We start from the raw sequence: 16,234 nt of genomic DNA on the forward strand, positions 1-16,234 counted from the left end.
ATACAAAAGTCCTTTTACCTCCCATCTATAAAACCAATATGTCTCCCTTATGAATGACCCCAAATGGTGGCTAATATTCCTGTTCTTCCCAACCCCAGATACCACCTAAGATTTCTGCTTTTGCCATTGAAAACTTGATAACCAAAATTTTCTAGTTTTGTTTTCTACCTTCTCACTTCTGGGTAATCTTTAATATTTTTCAGTCTACTATCTTTAGGAAAATAGCTGCTTTTACAATGCTCAATGAGAATGGACTTTTTTGGCAAATCATTTATTTGAAAGTTGTTTTTTTTTTTGAGTTGCTGAAAACTGCTTTATTGGAGTATAACTGGTATACAGAATGTGTGCATTTTGATGAGTCTGGAATATGAAAACATCATCATCAGTGAGGACATCACCAGTATCAAGATAATAGACACATCCAACATCTCCCAAGGTTTCTTTGTGGCTCTTTTTGTTGTTGGCGTTTGTGGTAAGAACACTAAACATAAAAAGTATCCTTTTAACAAATTTTGAAGGGCTAATACCTTTTACCTCTAGCACTATATTACACGTTAAAACACTTTATCTTTACTTGCCTGTGATTATTTTACTTCCCTAGTTTTCTATATTTTTCACACGTTATTTAATTCATTTTTTTTTATTTTTCTCTCTTCTCTCTCTTTTTGCTTTTTATATTTCTGGAGTAACCCTAAGCTCAGCTTTATTCCTCTACTTTACCTTCAATTTTCCATTTAAGTGAGAAAAATATTACATGTGAACTTTGAACTTTAATATCTTATTACTCACCGCCCTCCTACAATTCAACCACAACAAGCACAAACCTTTCCTAAGATCCAGACTAAACTAACCAACTCTCTACTTGACATGGCAATTGTATGGTTCATGTTTTTGAGAATATTATATTTAAGTTCAGGTAATTTTATGATCTGAAGTCAACACTGGCCCCTCATTAAATGTCAAATGTGTAGACAGCCATTAAACTGAAGGCCTCCTTAACTCTGAGGTTTTCTGCTTGCTTCCTTTTGACTGCTGGTGATTCCTTTGTTTTGTTGTAACATTAGTAGTACTCTTCCCGTTGTTCATTCCAGAGCTGCATGTTCTTTAGACATTCTGGGTCTCCCTTTACTTTGGGCATTTGTGCCTGTTCTTATTCTATTTTCTCAAGATTGTAAAGATGTTTCCCAAGTAGTTCATAGCTCCCATGTCTCCCTGAAATATGTGCTCTCAAGAAAACCACCATCTGTTGATAATGCTAACTAACATTATTGTTTCTTCCTCCTATCTACTTCCAACTTGGCATTTGTGGCTGTTTACTTATGCTATTTCTTTATATTTAAAGTTTAATGCATATTTTCATAGTTAGAATATACATTTAATAAGCATATTTCTTACGAGGTAAATTTATAAACTGGAAAGTGATTTTTATCTATTATGATTTTATTTTCTTTATTAAACTACTATTTATATTTTATAACACCTATAACTCCTCCTGTATTTTTAGTTAATATGTTGTAAGTTATTGGCCCTTAGTCCTACCCTAAGCTAATTCCACTTTCTGATAACTCTTCAATGACCTGATGGAATTTCCACATGTATTTTTGCACATTCTACAATGAGTATGTGTGGAATATTTGTACAAACTTCAAATACTATTTACATTATTGCCATTGTGAAAGCATGGACATAACAGTTCCTTGGTAAAAACCATTCTGTTCTCTACTTCTGTGACTTCAACTTCTTAAGACTTCTCATGAACTGAGGTTACACATTTTTTTTTTTTGTTTTTCTGTGCCAGGGTTACTTCATTTAGCATATGTTCTCCAGGTTCAGACATGTTGTTGCAGACAGTAGGAAATTCTTCTTCTGTAAGGCTGAATGGTAGTTATCAGGGTTTGGGTGAAGGAGAGATATGTAAGCAAAGAGTGTAAAATTATATTTATACAGGAGAAATAAATTCAGTCCATTGTACAATAACATTATAATTAATAGCAATGTGTTGTATACATCCAAATTAGTAATACTAGCTTTTAAACGTTTTCAATACAAAAAATGTAAGCATGTGGAGTAGTTAGTGTATATGTTCATTAGTTTGATTTAGTCTTTCCACAGTGTTAACACATATCAAAACTTCATTTTGTAAGCATCAATATATGTGATTTTTTTTTAATTAAAAAATTATAAATAGAAAAGAAGTTTAGGAAAAAATATTTCAGTTGGAAGTTTTTTTATTTTTCTTTTCAAACTTCTTATCTTCTCCTGCACTAATTGGATATAATTTCCTGCTGATTTTAACATCAAAATATGTACAGTTTTCTTATTAATTATGATTTCAGTAAGTTTATAGTGTAATTATTCACTAGGATTGAACTGTGCAGTTATAATAACATCACATTCAGATAATTACATTCTATTGATTTATTCACTTCTTTATAAATTGTTCACATTTTAGAGAAAATTTTCTTTATTAAATAAAATATTAATATAATAAATTATTATACTAACATTTTATAATTATGAGACTGAAAAGTAAATCTCAATTACATTTCAAGGTCATCCAACCCATCAAGTTCTGAAGTGTATCATTTAGTAAATCTTTTTAATGTAAGGGAATCTGTATTATAAATAATATCCCAAGTGATTTTGATAATCTTGCAGTTTGAAACAACTAATTGTTCTAGGCTAGATCAATTTCCAAAGCCTTTTTAAAATTCTGTCTCCTAGTTCTAACTTAGAATGCTTTCTAAATAAAGTTCCTATTTAAAATCATTCCCTATAGTCTTCTTTTCTTCATTATCTGATACTCTTGTATATGTTTTAGAGTTTATTATTTGTCATATGTTAGAGTTATAATTTATAGATGCACTATACTTGTACTTAAATAATCATTGACTGAGAAGGAGCCTTGTTTTCTCATTGTCATTGGGAAGGGCATGTCTCTTTATGCTTTTGCATTTATTTGTTTGTTTGTTTGAAGTACTGGAGATTGAACTCAAGGGTCCTTTTCTACAGAGTTACATCTGTATTTATCTTTTATTTTGAGACAGAATATTTTTTACCATGCTGACCTCAGACTTGCATTCCTTCTGCCTCAACCTCCATAGTAGTTGGGATCAGGGGTATGTGCCAGTGCACCTGGCTGATAATTTTGCATTATACCTTCTTCCATCCATTTTACCCTTAGTATTAGTTTGCCACAGATTAACTATTCTGCACATAAAATATTCCTTGGTATAAGTTCTTCTTTGTATGTAATACACAGTGGAACAAATATAATAAGATTCATTAATATATTCGGATTTGTCAACCAATGTTTCTGTAAAATACTCTTACAGCTATTCTTATTTTAATATTTTTTTACATAATCGACAAACTACAGAGTATATTATCAATTTACATTTGTGTACTTGAGATAAATAGACTAGATAGTTTCTTAGAAAAGCCAAATATTTTGTTGTTTCAAATGTCAAAGAACAAATAAATTTTATTTTTCATTATATATATATATATATATATATATATATATATATATGTCTTTGTTGAAGGAAAGCATTAATTATTGGAATAGCTGGGACATTAAGTGTTAAGCCTGGTTAGTTTTTATAGTATATAGAAAATGTGGCACAGTTTCTTTGAAATAAAAGTTTAGAAAAAAGAATCACCACTGTTCTGGACTCATTTGGAAGGTTTTATGTACCTCTCAATTAATCTTTTCAAATAAGAAAAGTGAGTTTGGAAATGTTTGGTCTACTTTCTTTCAGTATTCCTCATCACAAATACTTGATTTTCTTTTTATCATTTGTGATTTAGAACAATCAAAATGATATTAAATAGTATAATTCTTTGGCTCTTTTTTCTCTCTATTCTTTGCCTTCCTAAGATCAGTATTAGTTGGCTTTGTATTAATAAATCATGAAGACTTTGTTATGCCTCTTTCTGCATACCATTTTCCTCTTCTTCCCTACTTTTTTTTTCTCATTGTCTGATTTCCCCCTCATGTCTTTTAAGCCACACTCATTATTCTTTGGAATTAAAGAAAAAAGTCTCTATGCTGAGTTCAGCCAGTAATTTTCTCTGTAATGAAACTTACTAACACTTGGTCTTTGGGATTCAGGGCCAGTCACCTTCTACCTCCCATTTACCACCTACTGTTTTTATACAGTTACTGTTGCAAATGTTAACAGCTTTGGAAAAATAATATGATAATAATAATAAAGCTATGCAAAGCAGCACTAATAATAGAACTACCCTCCATTGGTTTTCTTTTATTTTCTTTCTTCTTATGTATTAATTTATTTATTGTAGAACTTAGGACATTTTACCACTGAACTATATCCCCAGTCCTTATATTTTTATTTTGAGACAGTGTTTCACTAAATTTGTTGCTTACCAAATTGCTGAGTTTGACCTGGAACCTGCCATCCTCCTTCCTCTTGAGTCACTGGGATTACAGGTGTTGTACACCAGCTTTTGGTTTTCTTAGAAGAAATATCAAATGTATTTTTTTCTTAGAAAGACCAATATGTTATTTTGGTAGCTGTGGAGTGAGGTGTTTCATAGGCCTCCATGGATTCAGAGGTAGAAAGAATGCTTTCTAATCAATGTTTCCTGGAAGGCCTCATATCTCACAAGCCCTAACTTGTAAGCCTGCTTTCTTCCTCTCACTTTCAAATGTCAACCCTCTAATGTATAATTGAAGCTTAAAAAGGAAAAAAGAAAATTTCCTGTTCAGCACAGTGCCGATTCTGTAAATTAAAAAAAAAAAAAAAGTTATGTGAGAACCATTCAAATACTCATATCAGTGTCTAAATTCTACTCAAATCAGATTTGAAAATCTCAGCAGGTGGAGTGGAATACATGATCTTATTTTGCATATATGCAATCTTTAATTCCTAAGCAGTTATTACTCAAAGGAAAAGACAATGATACATGTCACTGACCTAAGGTCATTCATTTCTTTTTGGGTTCTGCTAGTCACCTAGTGACTAATATTACTTGACTTATGTTCAGTCCTCAAGACTACCATTAAGTCAACTGTTAGGATAAAATATGTTCATATTACATAAAGTGATATAAATTTTCTTTGCTAATATACATTCTTATTATGCATTTTTTTCAATCTTAACTCTTCTTAAATTTGATATGATTAAACCTAACTTTTGTATCTTAGAAAATTACTATAATATTTGTATAATTTATGCAAACCTCTCCAAGTGTAGTGATAATCCATTCTATAGGATAACCCAAAACTTTTACATACAAATTTGGTAATAAACTAATTATTAGATATCATTCATATTCTGTTTCCAATGTAGGATGGGATTACATACATGGGAATATCAAGAAAGATTGTGGGTAACTACATAGTCTCCATTTAGCTAAGTAGAAAATTTAATAAAATAACTATATGCAGTTCAGTGTTTTAGAAAAAAAAAAGACATTAAAATATATATTTATTTTCAATACAAAGGGGAAAAATGGAGACTAATTCAAACCAGTTGAGATACATGCAACTTCACTGAATTTTTAAAGCTATTTGAAAAACATGTATAATTTGGCTTACATTGAGCTTCTACACTTCTTTATTCAGTGTTTAGGAAACCTTTGACATTAGTTGTTACAATGAAAGGAATTATATATATATATATATATATATATATATATATATATATCATTACTTTCATATATATATGAAAGTAATGATATATATGTATATTACTTTACTATATAAAAGTAATGATATATTGATGTACATATATATGAAAGCATGATAAATATTTGATACATTTTCACTCTGATTTTGATAAAATTATATCTTTGATGTTTATTTCTTTGATTTACTTTAAAAACATGATTTCTGTCTGTAGTCACATTTTCATTTTCAATGATTTTGATCAATCCACAATTTACAAAATTTGTTGGTAACATAAATATTTCAAATATATTAAGAATATTTTTATTAGAATTTCATATGATGTTGATATTACAAACAAATAAATCCATAATTACATTAGCATCTTACAAGAGACCTTGTATAATTGTCCAAAGAGACAAGCTAAATAAATTTTACATAGGAGTAATATGTAAGCAAAACATTAACACGAGGAAGATAAGAGTCATCTAGGAAATGCTTGGAAATGAGAAGAACATGAAAAAAAGCATAATAGATGAAAGTAGAGATTTTGAATTTTTAAATGTGTCTGGAATACAAGAAGGCTGTATGTTTTAAATATGTTTTTCTTGTTTTATGTTATTTTATGATATACTGAAAAGATGGAAACATTTGGACGCCGACATTATATCCTGCACAGAGAATGGATTTCACAGTGCAGCTAATGATAAGAAATTGAGATGTGCAAGTGAGCTTGAAAGAAAAGAATGAGAGTTTAGGAATTACCACTATCAAAGTGTAGAAAATTACTTAAAGGCTGGTGAGAAATAAAGCAGAAAGATGGATGTTATGATGGAATTTCTGATGAGAAAGAACCAGAAGATACCCTGGTTCTGAAGAAAAGTCTCAGTTATATTAGGTCTTCTGGACAGCAGACTCAGAGAATGGGAGGTGATATTCTGGTATATGAAGCCTCTAATACATTCATGTTTTCTCAAAGTCCCATACAGTAGACACTACTTAGACTTGTGCCAAAATTTCAGATAAATCCAATGACTTTCCAGTAAACATTTGAGAAATTATTTCTGTAACATATTAGTTTCTAATAGCAAATATTTGTTTAACCATTCTTTAAAACTATTCTTCTAATACTTATCTTCAATTAAAAGTAGTAATTTAAATAATTTAATTTGTATATGAAATCACAAGTCTATTTTCTACTCATTTTCTTTACCTTACAAGACCAAGAGCATTGAGAATTCTGTCATAAGTAAATATGTTTACGGTTGAAACATATGCATGTGTCACATGTAATAATATTTCCTTAAGATCTTTCATAATGATGACTCTATTGAAAGCCAGCCACCTCTCTTCCCACAAGAAGAAGAGTTTGGTGACATTTAAACACATTCATGATGAAGGTACACATATCATTTGAAACCTCACTTGACTAGCCTCTAATCACAGTGGCCCCCTCTCCAGTTCTCAGATGCCCTCAAAGTCTTTGTATTTTATTTATTTATTTTTTTATCTTGGCATAGTCATGAGATTCCAGAACTAATTTTTACTTCTTTACTATTTTATCTTTACTATCTAGCCCGATGCCTCATCATTGCAAGTGCACACACATTTTTAAATGTATGTCCATTCATGTAGATTAGTTTAACACTGAAAAATATAAATCCCTTCTATATTGTAATGCTCTGTAGAATCTACTCAGGTGCTCAATTCCCTTATAAATATGGGTCTCACAGGAGCTTGGCTTACAGTCTTCTGGGAAGTTAAACATTCAAGAAAGGACTATTAAATAATCAAAGACTTGCCTGGGGCTATTCTGTGTTCACTTTTTGTCTTTTATCTGACAGTCATCCCATGTGGTATATTTTTCTTCCCTCAAGCTAGTCTTGAACTATTTTTCTTTCTTTCTTAAACACTCACTGTTGATTATATCATTTCACCAAAGCAGTATATATATATATATGTCTTAGAGGGGTCAGACAGTAAGTTCCACTAAACTACAACTGTCATGGAATGATTCTTATTGTAACAGATAACAGATTGTTGAGTCTTTAAGGAGGTAACTATCTTTACCTGAAAAACTAACCTTTGGAAAAGGAAAGGAAATATAAAAGTAGCCAATACACATTTGCTTTAAATTCTCCATACTTTATATGTATGCACAAATGTGTAGGCATATACATCCTCATCTATAGGTAAATATATTTATAAAATATGCATATGTAAGTGAATAAGCATTTAAATATGCAAGTAAAACTAGTATAAATATATATATATATATATATATATATTCTATATTTGTTATTGTCAATAATTTCTTTTATGCGACACTGTTTTGGCATATTTAAATATGGGCAGCTTGGGACTTCTTGCTTAAAGCTATAGATATATATTTCTAAAAGATTATTCAAATATTTTTCTTCATTCTGAAAGATGTATCTGCAGGGAAAAACTCTTATCTTTTCAATTCCACACATGTTTAAGCTTCTAAATTTTGTTCTTGCCAGCAGAGATTTACTGTCAAGCACATAATTTGATGTTTGATCTCAACCTGTTAATGACTTACACCACACTTAGGGCACATTAGGCAAACGGAGGAGCTCAATTTATTTAAATCTGAGGACTTGTACTTTGAATGCATACTAAAGGAATGGTAGTTCTGATCATTTTTAATGGTTACATTAAAGGTAGTATCAACAGTGTCATGGAACACAATTTAGTTTTACTCAACAATCATACTCAGTTTGATTTACACAGGAACAGTTTTTTTGATTATTTAGGTGTTTACTAATAGTCATTTTAAAAAACAAAATTATTTCCTAAATATTAAGGGAGTGTTTCTTGTGAACATGGCTGTTTACTTAAAAAATATTATTATGAGATAATTATTTTAAGGTAAGTATAATATTTTGAATTGTCACAATTGATGTTCCATTCATGTGGATTAACTTAAAAAAATGTTATGAAGTCAAATAGCACTCCTTTTATGCATGTAAATCAAGCTAGTATTTGGTAACGTGCTGAAGTGCTGAAAAACCTTATCAGATAGTCTCTGGAATTTTTTACTCTGTAGTTATTGTATAATTTGGAAATTACAGAAGACTACTTATGTGCATTTCAAGTCTTCAAACTTTTATTTGAACTGCTTAGTGTGTCAATAGTGTGTCAAGTACACTGTTAGCAAAGATTCTTGACATGATTTTAACTTCAAATGGAAGATAAAATTTTTATAATTTCACTTTGTGTGGTATTTTAATAATATTAGCAGAGTACATTTTATTTTCTTTCAAACTGGCTAATAATAGGATTTTATTCAAATCCTATCTCCTTCTAGAAAGACTGCTGAAGGATGCTCTTTCATTGGTCAAATTGTAGTCAGGCTCCCAGGAGTCCTCTTCTCAAGGAGGCCTAAGCCTTGGGCTTTCTGGTCCATCCCAGTTTTAGCAAGAAAACTGCTACATTAGTCTAGAGCGATTCCTCCTACTCTTGGCATCTATCCAGGATCTGATTACAGCAAAATGTTGTTTGGTCAGTGTAGCTAAAAATTCTTGGTAACCCTGATATATGGTGTTAATGATTACCCATCCACAACCCCCCTCAACATGCTCCAAATCTACTAATCTTCATTTATCTTCATTGTGAAAAGAGTGGAATCTGTTCTCTCTCCCCCTATTTCAACAATCTTGATATATATTAAAATATTTCTGCATTAAATCTTTCTTATTGATTTTTGCATCTTTTTTGTATGTGAGAATAGAGTATACTAGAATGATATGGTTATAAAAATGTAAAATGTCTTCCTTCTTTCTCTTTTCTAGAAAATTTAATACAATACAGGAATTTTCTCTATATGTTCTGTGTGCATGCATGTGCAAGTGGTTTTGATAATTGCTTACATATTTAATGATGTAAGTGAATTCAGTTTTATAAGTTTTGTTTTAATGCTTTCTGTTTATGAATTTCTAGAAAAATTATCTATTTTGTCTATTTTAAAGTATACTGTTTCCTATGGACTTCCTATTGTATGTACATGTTTGATAAGCATCTTACATATAGCACAAAACTTATTTTTGTTTTACCTAATTTGGGAATTTCTTTCTTTTAAATAGAAAACAGAATGCACATATACTATTTTAGTAATTATTATAACTTGATTAAGTTCCACCATCAATTTGTGTTCTTTTTGTAACATATTCAAGCTTATTATTCCTATTCATTCATCTGGATTTTCTATCTACCTCTGCTGTGATTTAGAATTCTAGTTAACTGTATACACCTTTTTTTTAAAGAGAGAGAGAGAGAGAGAGAGAGAGAGAGAGAGAGAGAGAGAGAGAATTTTTTAATATTTATTTATTATTTTTTTTAGTTTTCGGCGGACACAACATCTTTGTTTGTATGTGGTGCTGAGGATCCAACCCTGGCCGCATGCATGCCAGGAAAGCATGCTACCACTTGAGCCACATCCCCAGCCCAACTGTATATACCTTTAATGGTTCCTTGTGTATTCACTAAAAGGTCAGGGTCCCGCCTAACATCGTGTTAGATGATAGTCATTTGAGAATAGAGTAGTACAAAATATTTAATAAGAATATCAAAACAAGGTATGCAATGGGTTGTAATTACAAATCTTTTATTTTTAGTACATCATAATTAGCACCCATATCATAAAGAATTCAACATTATAAACATTAGTTTCTGAAACAAATACCAATATTATAAAGAACGCAACATTATAAAAATTACTTTTTATAACTAATACCAATATTATAAAGAACCAAACATTATAAAAATTAATTTCCATTTACATTCATTATAATATAATTTTTAAAGATAAATTGTTAATAATTATTAGAGAATAAAAAATCACAATGATCAATTTTCCTCCTCTAGAAAATAGGTATTTAACCAAAATTAATATGCAATAACATGATGATTAATGATATGATATGAGTTATATGTTATTAGGTGATTGGGTACTATATGAACATCACAGAATATATTTACACAAGCTAAGATAGCTTTGATGTCACTAGACAATATATCTTATAGGACTACCATTGTGTATACAAATCACCTTTGGTCAAAGGTAAATAAAGCAGCCAACAGTCATATGTAAAGGAATTCCTTGTTACACTGAAAAATAAAAATAACATTCCAAGTGTGAAATATAGTATTTATGAAACATTAATTTATGTATTTATGTATTTATGAAACATTAATCTAAAAATTGAATAAAAGAGTTAATGAGTTACCTAGTTTTCACACTTATGTTCATAAGTTTCCATATTTAAAAGATCACCTGTGATTTGGAGTAATGTGGAATTCATTCTTTCGCTCTTTCCTTTCATTAGACTAAAAGTGGGATATTGGTGGAAATCAGAATTGTAATCTTAAGCCTCTAATGTTTTTCATTTAATTTTCTTGCAAATGAAAAAAAAAGTGATAAGGAGATTTCTTTTATGTTTCTCATTTATTTATTTATTGGGAGGCCCAATAACACCTAGTTGTTGAGTAGGTAAAACAAATAAATTAACTTCAGAATTTAAATACTCCTTTGGTAACTTATGTTGATGTAGCCAAGTTTGCTTTCTTAATTACTGCTCATCATTAAGTCCAGAAATTAACTTTTATAAGAGGGCTTGCACAGAAGGATAAACTATTCTATATACAAAAATTTACCAGTGTTATTACAGAAAATAGTTGAATATAATGCATTTAGAAGAAAAGGGGCTATCAAAAGAATGTAAAGAGACACACAAAAGAGTTGCTAGCCCAATTGTGCTATGTAATTACAAAATAAAATAAATACAGAAAAGGCATCTGGAAATTGCCATATACGAAAAAGCCAGTAAAGATAGTTTGGACATGGACTGCTCTTGCTTCCCTGAGGATCATAACTGCTCTTTTCTTTATGATAAGCCTGAATGATCACGATAAATCGATAAATGAAATGAAAATCCAGACTCCATTTGGGGATAATTCTGATAATCTGTGTTGTATTAAAGACAAAGTTTGAGGTCGCACTGAAATAATCTGAATTTGTTTTAAAGTCTTAGGTGGAGTCTGTTTTAAAGTGATTTGGAGCTATTATTGCAGTTGTTACTTTTTGACCACCTTTTTTTTTAATTGATTTTTTTAAGTTGCTGATTGACCTTTATTTCATTTATTTATATGTGGTGCTGAGAATTGAACCCAGTTCCCCACACATGCCAGGCAAGTGTACTACTCCTGAGGCCCAGCCCCAGCCCTTTTGTCCACTTTCTTTGAGCAAGTCATTATAAGTAAAAAGGTATCAAGGTTGTTGTCTTGTCACACATTTCTAAAAATCCTCATCTTTTTTTGGTGACTTTTGAAAACTCGGATAGATTTAGAACTATCATATCACCTTGCTGCTTAGAAGTTTTTGAAAGGATAGAATGTCAACCTAAATATTATAGGCAGTTAAAACCTTATCTTTAGTCTTAAAATTAGAACATGCCATCTAAATTTCAATGGGTGTGAAAGAAACTACCTCCATTGTCAAATTGTTATAATATAAAATCTGTGTTCATGCTGTCCCCAATAAGTTAAAAACAGCTGAAATCCATTATGAGGAGGTTTTTTATTCATTTCAAAGAGTTTATATTTTAAAACTTAATTTATTCATATGTCACACCATATGACCATAGCAAATCATCAGTATTAATGGTTTTAACAAATGAACCACTCCCTTTCCACAACATTTGTATGCCCCACTAAGCATCAGTGTTTTGCCTTTAAAATTTTTCAATTTTGTAAGGGTGCCACAGTGATACACATCCAATAGAAACACAATTCCTATTTTTACAGGATGAGTAATAAGCATATAATATCTTCAAGAAATATGGAGCAGAGGCAAAAAAACACATCTCCCAGTCATCCATGTGCTTAGGAGGATAAACATCAGATATTCTACAGTAAACTGTGATGCTAACTTATGATGTTTTGCAGGCTAGATGTATTAAAGGCATTCTTAAGATATTTTCAACTTGCAATGAGTTTATTAAGGCAAAAAAAACATGATAAGTTGAGGAGCATATGTAAATATATATCAAACAACATCTGAAAAGGTACATGAAACACTTTGTTGATGTTGGAACTAGTATTCTTTATTGAATTGCATGTGGGTTACACTTATCTGTTCTGTATTCTTTGAAATGAAACACGTATCACTACCATGTTTTCTGGTACTAGGATATGACCCAATGGTCAGTTAAAATGAATTACAGTAGATGGGGTAGAGACAGAAGATGGGAGGGGAGGGGAGGGGGGATATAGAGGATAGGAAAGGTAGCAGAATACAACAGCCACTAATATGGCAGTATGTAAAAATGTGGATGTGTAACCAATGTGATTCTGCAATCTGTATTTGGGGTAAAAATGGGAGTTCATAACTCACTTGATTCGAATGTATGAAATATGAGATGTCAAGAGCTTTGTAATGTTGTGAACAACCAATTAAAAAAAATGAATAGCTAGATTAGCTTCTATTGGCTTCTAAAACCTGAATGATAGAGATATACACCTGATATCTGAAACATTTTAGTATAGTTTAAAATATAAAAAGAAGCAATAAAACCACAAAAGAAAACAAACAGTATAATTTATAATATTTGGGTAGAGATGAATTAACATATGCAGGAACCCCAAATCTTCATTTATCTGCATGAAAATTTTTTTAAAAATGAAAATGTACTGTAGTAGGAAGGAATGGATTTAATATGTCATCTTGAATATGTAAAACAGGAAAATATGTAAAATATGTGTTTTAAGACTGAATAGTTTTGAGAACATGGAAGAATGAGGAGAGAAATAGGAAAACTAATTGGTAATTTTGTATACTGTTGGTTGAGAAGTGTTATAGTTTTGAAAAACTGTCAATATCTAATAAAATATCAAGTAAACTAGAAATTAATAATAAAATTTCATAGAAAAATTGTTATGAAAACATTCAACTTGGCACAGCTTTCCTGTAATCTAAAAAAAAGAAAAATAGTGCAAAATTCATCACTCTGAAGCAATTAAAGATAAAAGTATATTAACACACTTTAACTACCCTGCAGTCCACAAACCAAGGTAGATAGTAAGAGAAATATAGATAGATGCATACATATATACATTTTCTGGACAGAAATAAGAATGTAGCAAAATTATATTTTTGACTTAAAAATATAATAATTTTGACTGAAATAATTTTGAGTTAAATAACACCAAAAAATTTTTGAATTAAAAATTAAGTTTTTGTAAACTGAGCTGCTATAAACATTGATGTGGCTGCATCCATACAGTATGCTGATCTTAGATGTTTGGATATATTCCTAGGAGCAGGAAAGCTGGATATTATGGTGGTTCCATTCCTAGTTTGTCCAGGAATCTCCATACTTCTTTCCAGAGTATTTGCATTAATTTGCTGTTCCACCAACAATATGAGTGCACATTTATCCCCATGTCCTGACAATATTTATTATTATTTGTATTCTGTATAGTTGCCATTATGACTAGAGTGAGATGAAATCTCAGTGTAGTTTTGATTTGCATTTTCTTAATTGTTAGAGATGTCAAACATTTTCTCAGATAATCCATGGGCCATGTATTTCTCCTTTTGGAAGTATGAGTTTAGATTTTTGCACATTGATTAATTGGGGGATTATTTTTGGTGTTAAGATTTTTGACTTTTTTAATATATTCTGAATATTAATCCCCTATCTGAATAGAAGGTGGCAAAGAAGAATTTTTTTCTCATTCTATAGCTCTGTCATCATGCCCTTAATTATTTCCTCTGATATGCAGAGCTTTTTACTTTGATGATGTTCAACTTATTCTTAGTTTTACTTCTTTCATTTTAGGAGTTTTGTTAACGAAGTTGATACCTGTGTCAATATGTTGGGGAATTGTGTCTACATTTTCTTTTAGCAGTTGCAAAGTTTCTGGTCTAATTTCTAGGTCTTTGATCCACTTTGAGTTGACTTTTGTTCAGGGTGAGAGACAGATATCAAGTTTCATTTTTCATGTGAATACCCAGTTTTCTCAGCCATTTTTGTTAAAAAGTCTTTCTTCTAACATATGTTTTTGATACTTGTGCTAAGTATCAGACTGTTTCTATGTAAATTTGTCTCTGAGTCTTATATTCTATCCGTCTTCATATCTGTTTTGGTGCCAATATGATGATATTTTTGTAGCTACAGCTCTGTAGTATAATTTGGGGCCTGGTATTATGATGCCTTCAGCATTACTCTTCTTACTCAAAATTGCTTTGATTCTTCTGGGTCTCTTAGTATTCCACATGAATTTTAAAACATTTTTTATTTTTTTCATTTAGTTCTATGAAGAATGTCATTGACATTTTGATGAGGATTGTCTTGAATTTGTATATTGGTTTTGATAGTATGGCCATTTTGAAAACATTAATTCTGCCTTTCCAAGAACATGGTAGGCATTTCCATCTTCTAGGTTTCTCTTTATTTTCTTTCTTTATTAATTTCCAAGCTTTATTAATTTTTAAGGTTATTATTAATGCAACAGTTTGTCCTTATTTCTTTTTTAGCAGATTTATTCTTGGAGTATTAGAAAGTGATACACTTGTATTCTGCTACTTTACTAAATTTGTTCATCAGCTCCAGAAGTCTTTTGGTAGGATTTCTTGGGTCTTCTAAATATGAGAGCATGTTATCAGAAAAAAGAAATTTCACTTTTTATTTTGCTATTTTTATTTCTTTAATTCCCTTCATTTTCCTGATTGCTATAGCTATAGTTTCAAGGACTCTGTCGAATTGGAGGCATGAAATTGGATATCCTTGTCTTGTTCTTATTTATAGAGAAAATGCTTTCATGTTTTATTTTTTCAGTATGCTGTTGGACTCATATTTGTTATGTATAGTTTTTACAATGTTGACTTAAGTTCTTTCTAACCCTTGTTTCTCTAGTGTTTTAAAAAATGAAGAGTGATGGACTTTCTCAAATACTTTTTCTGCATATATTGAGATTATCGTGTGATTCTTGTCCTTAATTCTATTTAGGTGGTGAATTACATTTATTGATATGTGTGTATGGAAATGATCCTGCATCCGTGGGATCAAGCTGACTTGATCCTGCACTTGATAGTGCAGGATACCATATTGGTCTGTTGTGTATGTATATCACTTTTACTTTATCCATTAATCTGTTTATGAGTACATAAGCTGGTAAGAAGATGATGCTTCATGATCAAATCAGCAGAAGAGAGATCAGTGGAATAGAGGGTGGTGTTTGATGGGAAGTGGGTGGGACAGAAATGGGACGAATGCTTCAAATCTGACCAAACATTCCTATCTCTATATATGAGTACACCACAATGAATCTCAGCTTTATAAATATCCACAAGGCACTAATTAAAAAAAAAAAAACTATAAAAAGATAGAAAAAACTTCAGTAGAGAAGTACAGAGGGAGGAAAGAGGTATGAAAAAGGGGAAGTACTGGGGACTGAATTAGAGCAAATTACATTCCATGCTTGTACGATTATCACAAAATGAATCCCAATATTATGTATAACAATAATGAACTAATAAAAATTTAAAAGTAACCTGTCATAAAACAAGTTTCATAGCAT

Source organism: Urocitellus parryii, chromosome 2, assembly GCF_045843805.1.
Source record: "Urocitellus parryii isolate mUroPar1 chromosome 2, mUroPar1.hap1, whole genome shotgun sequence".
Classification (NCBI taxonomy): Eukaryota; Metazoa; Chordata; class Mammalia; order Rodentia; family Sciuridae; genus Urocitellus; species Urocitellus parryii.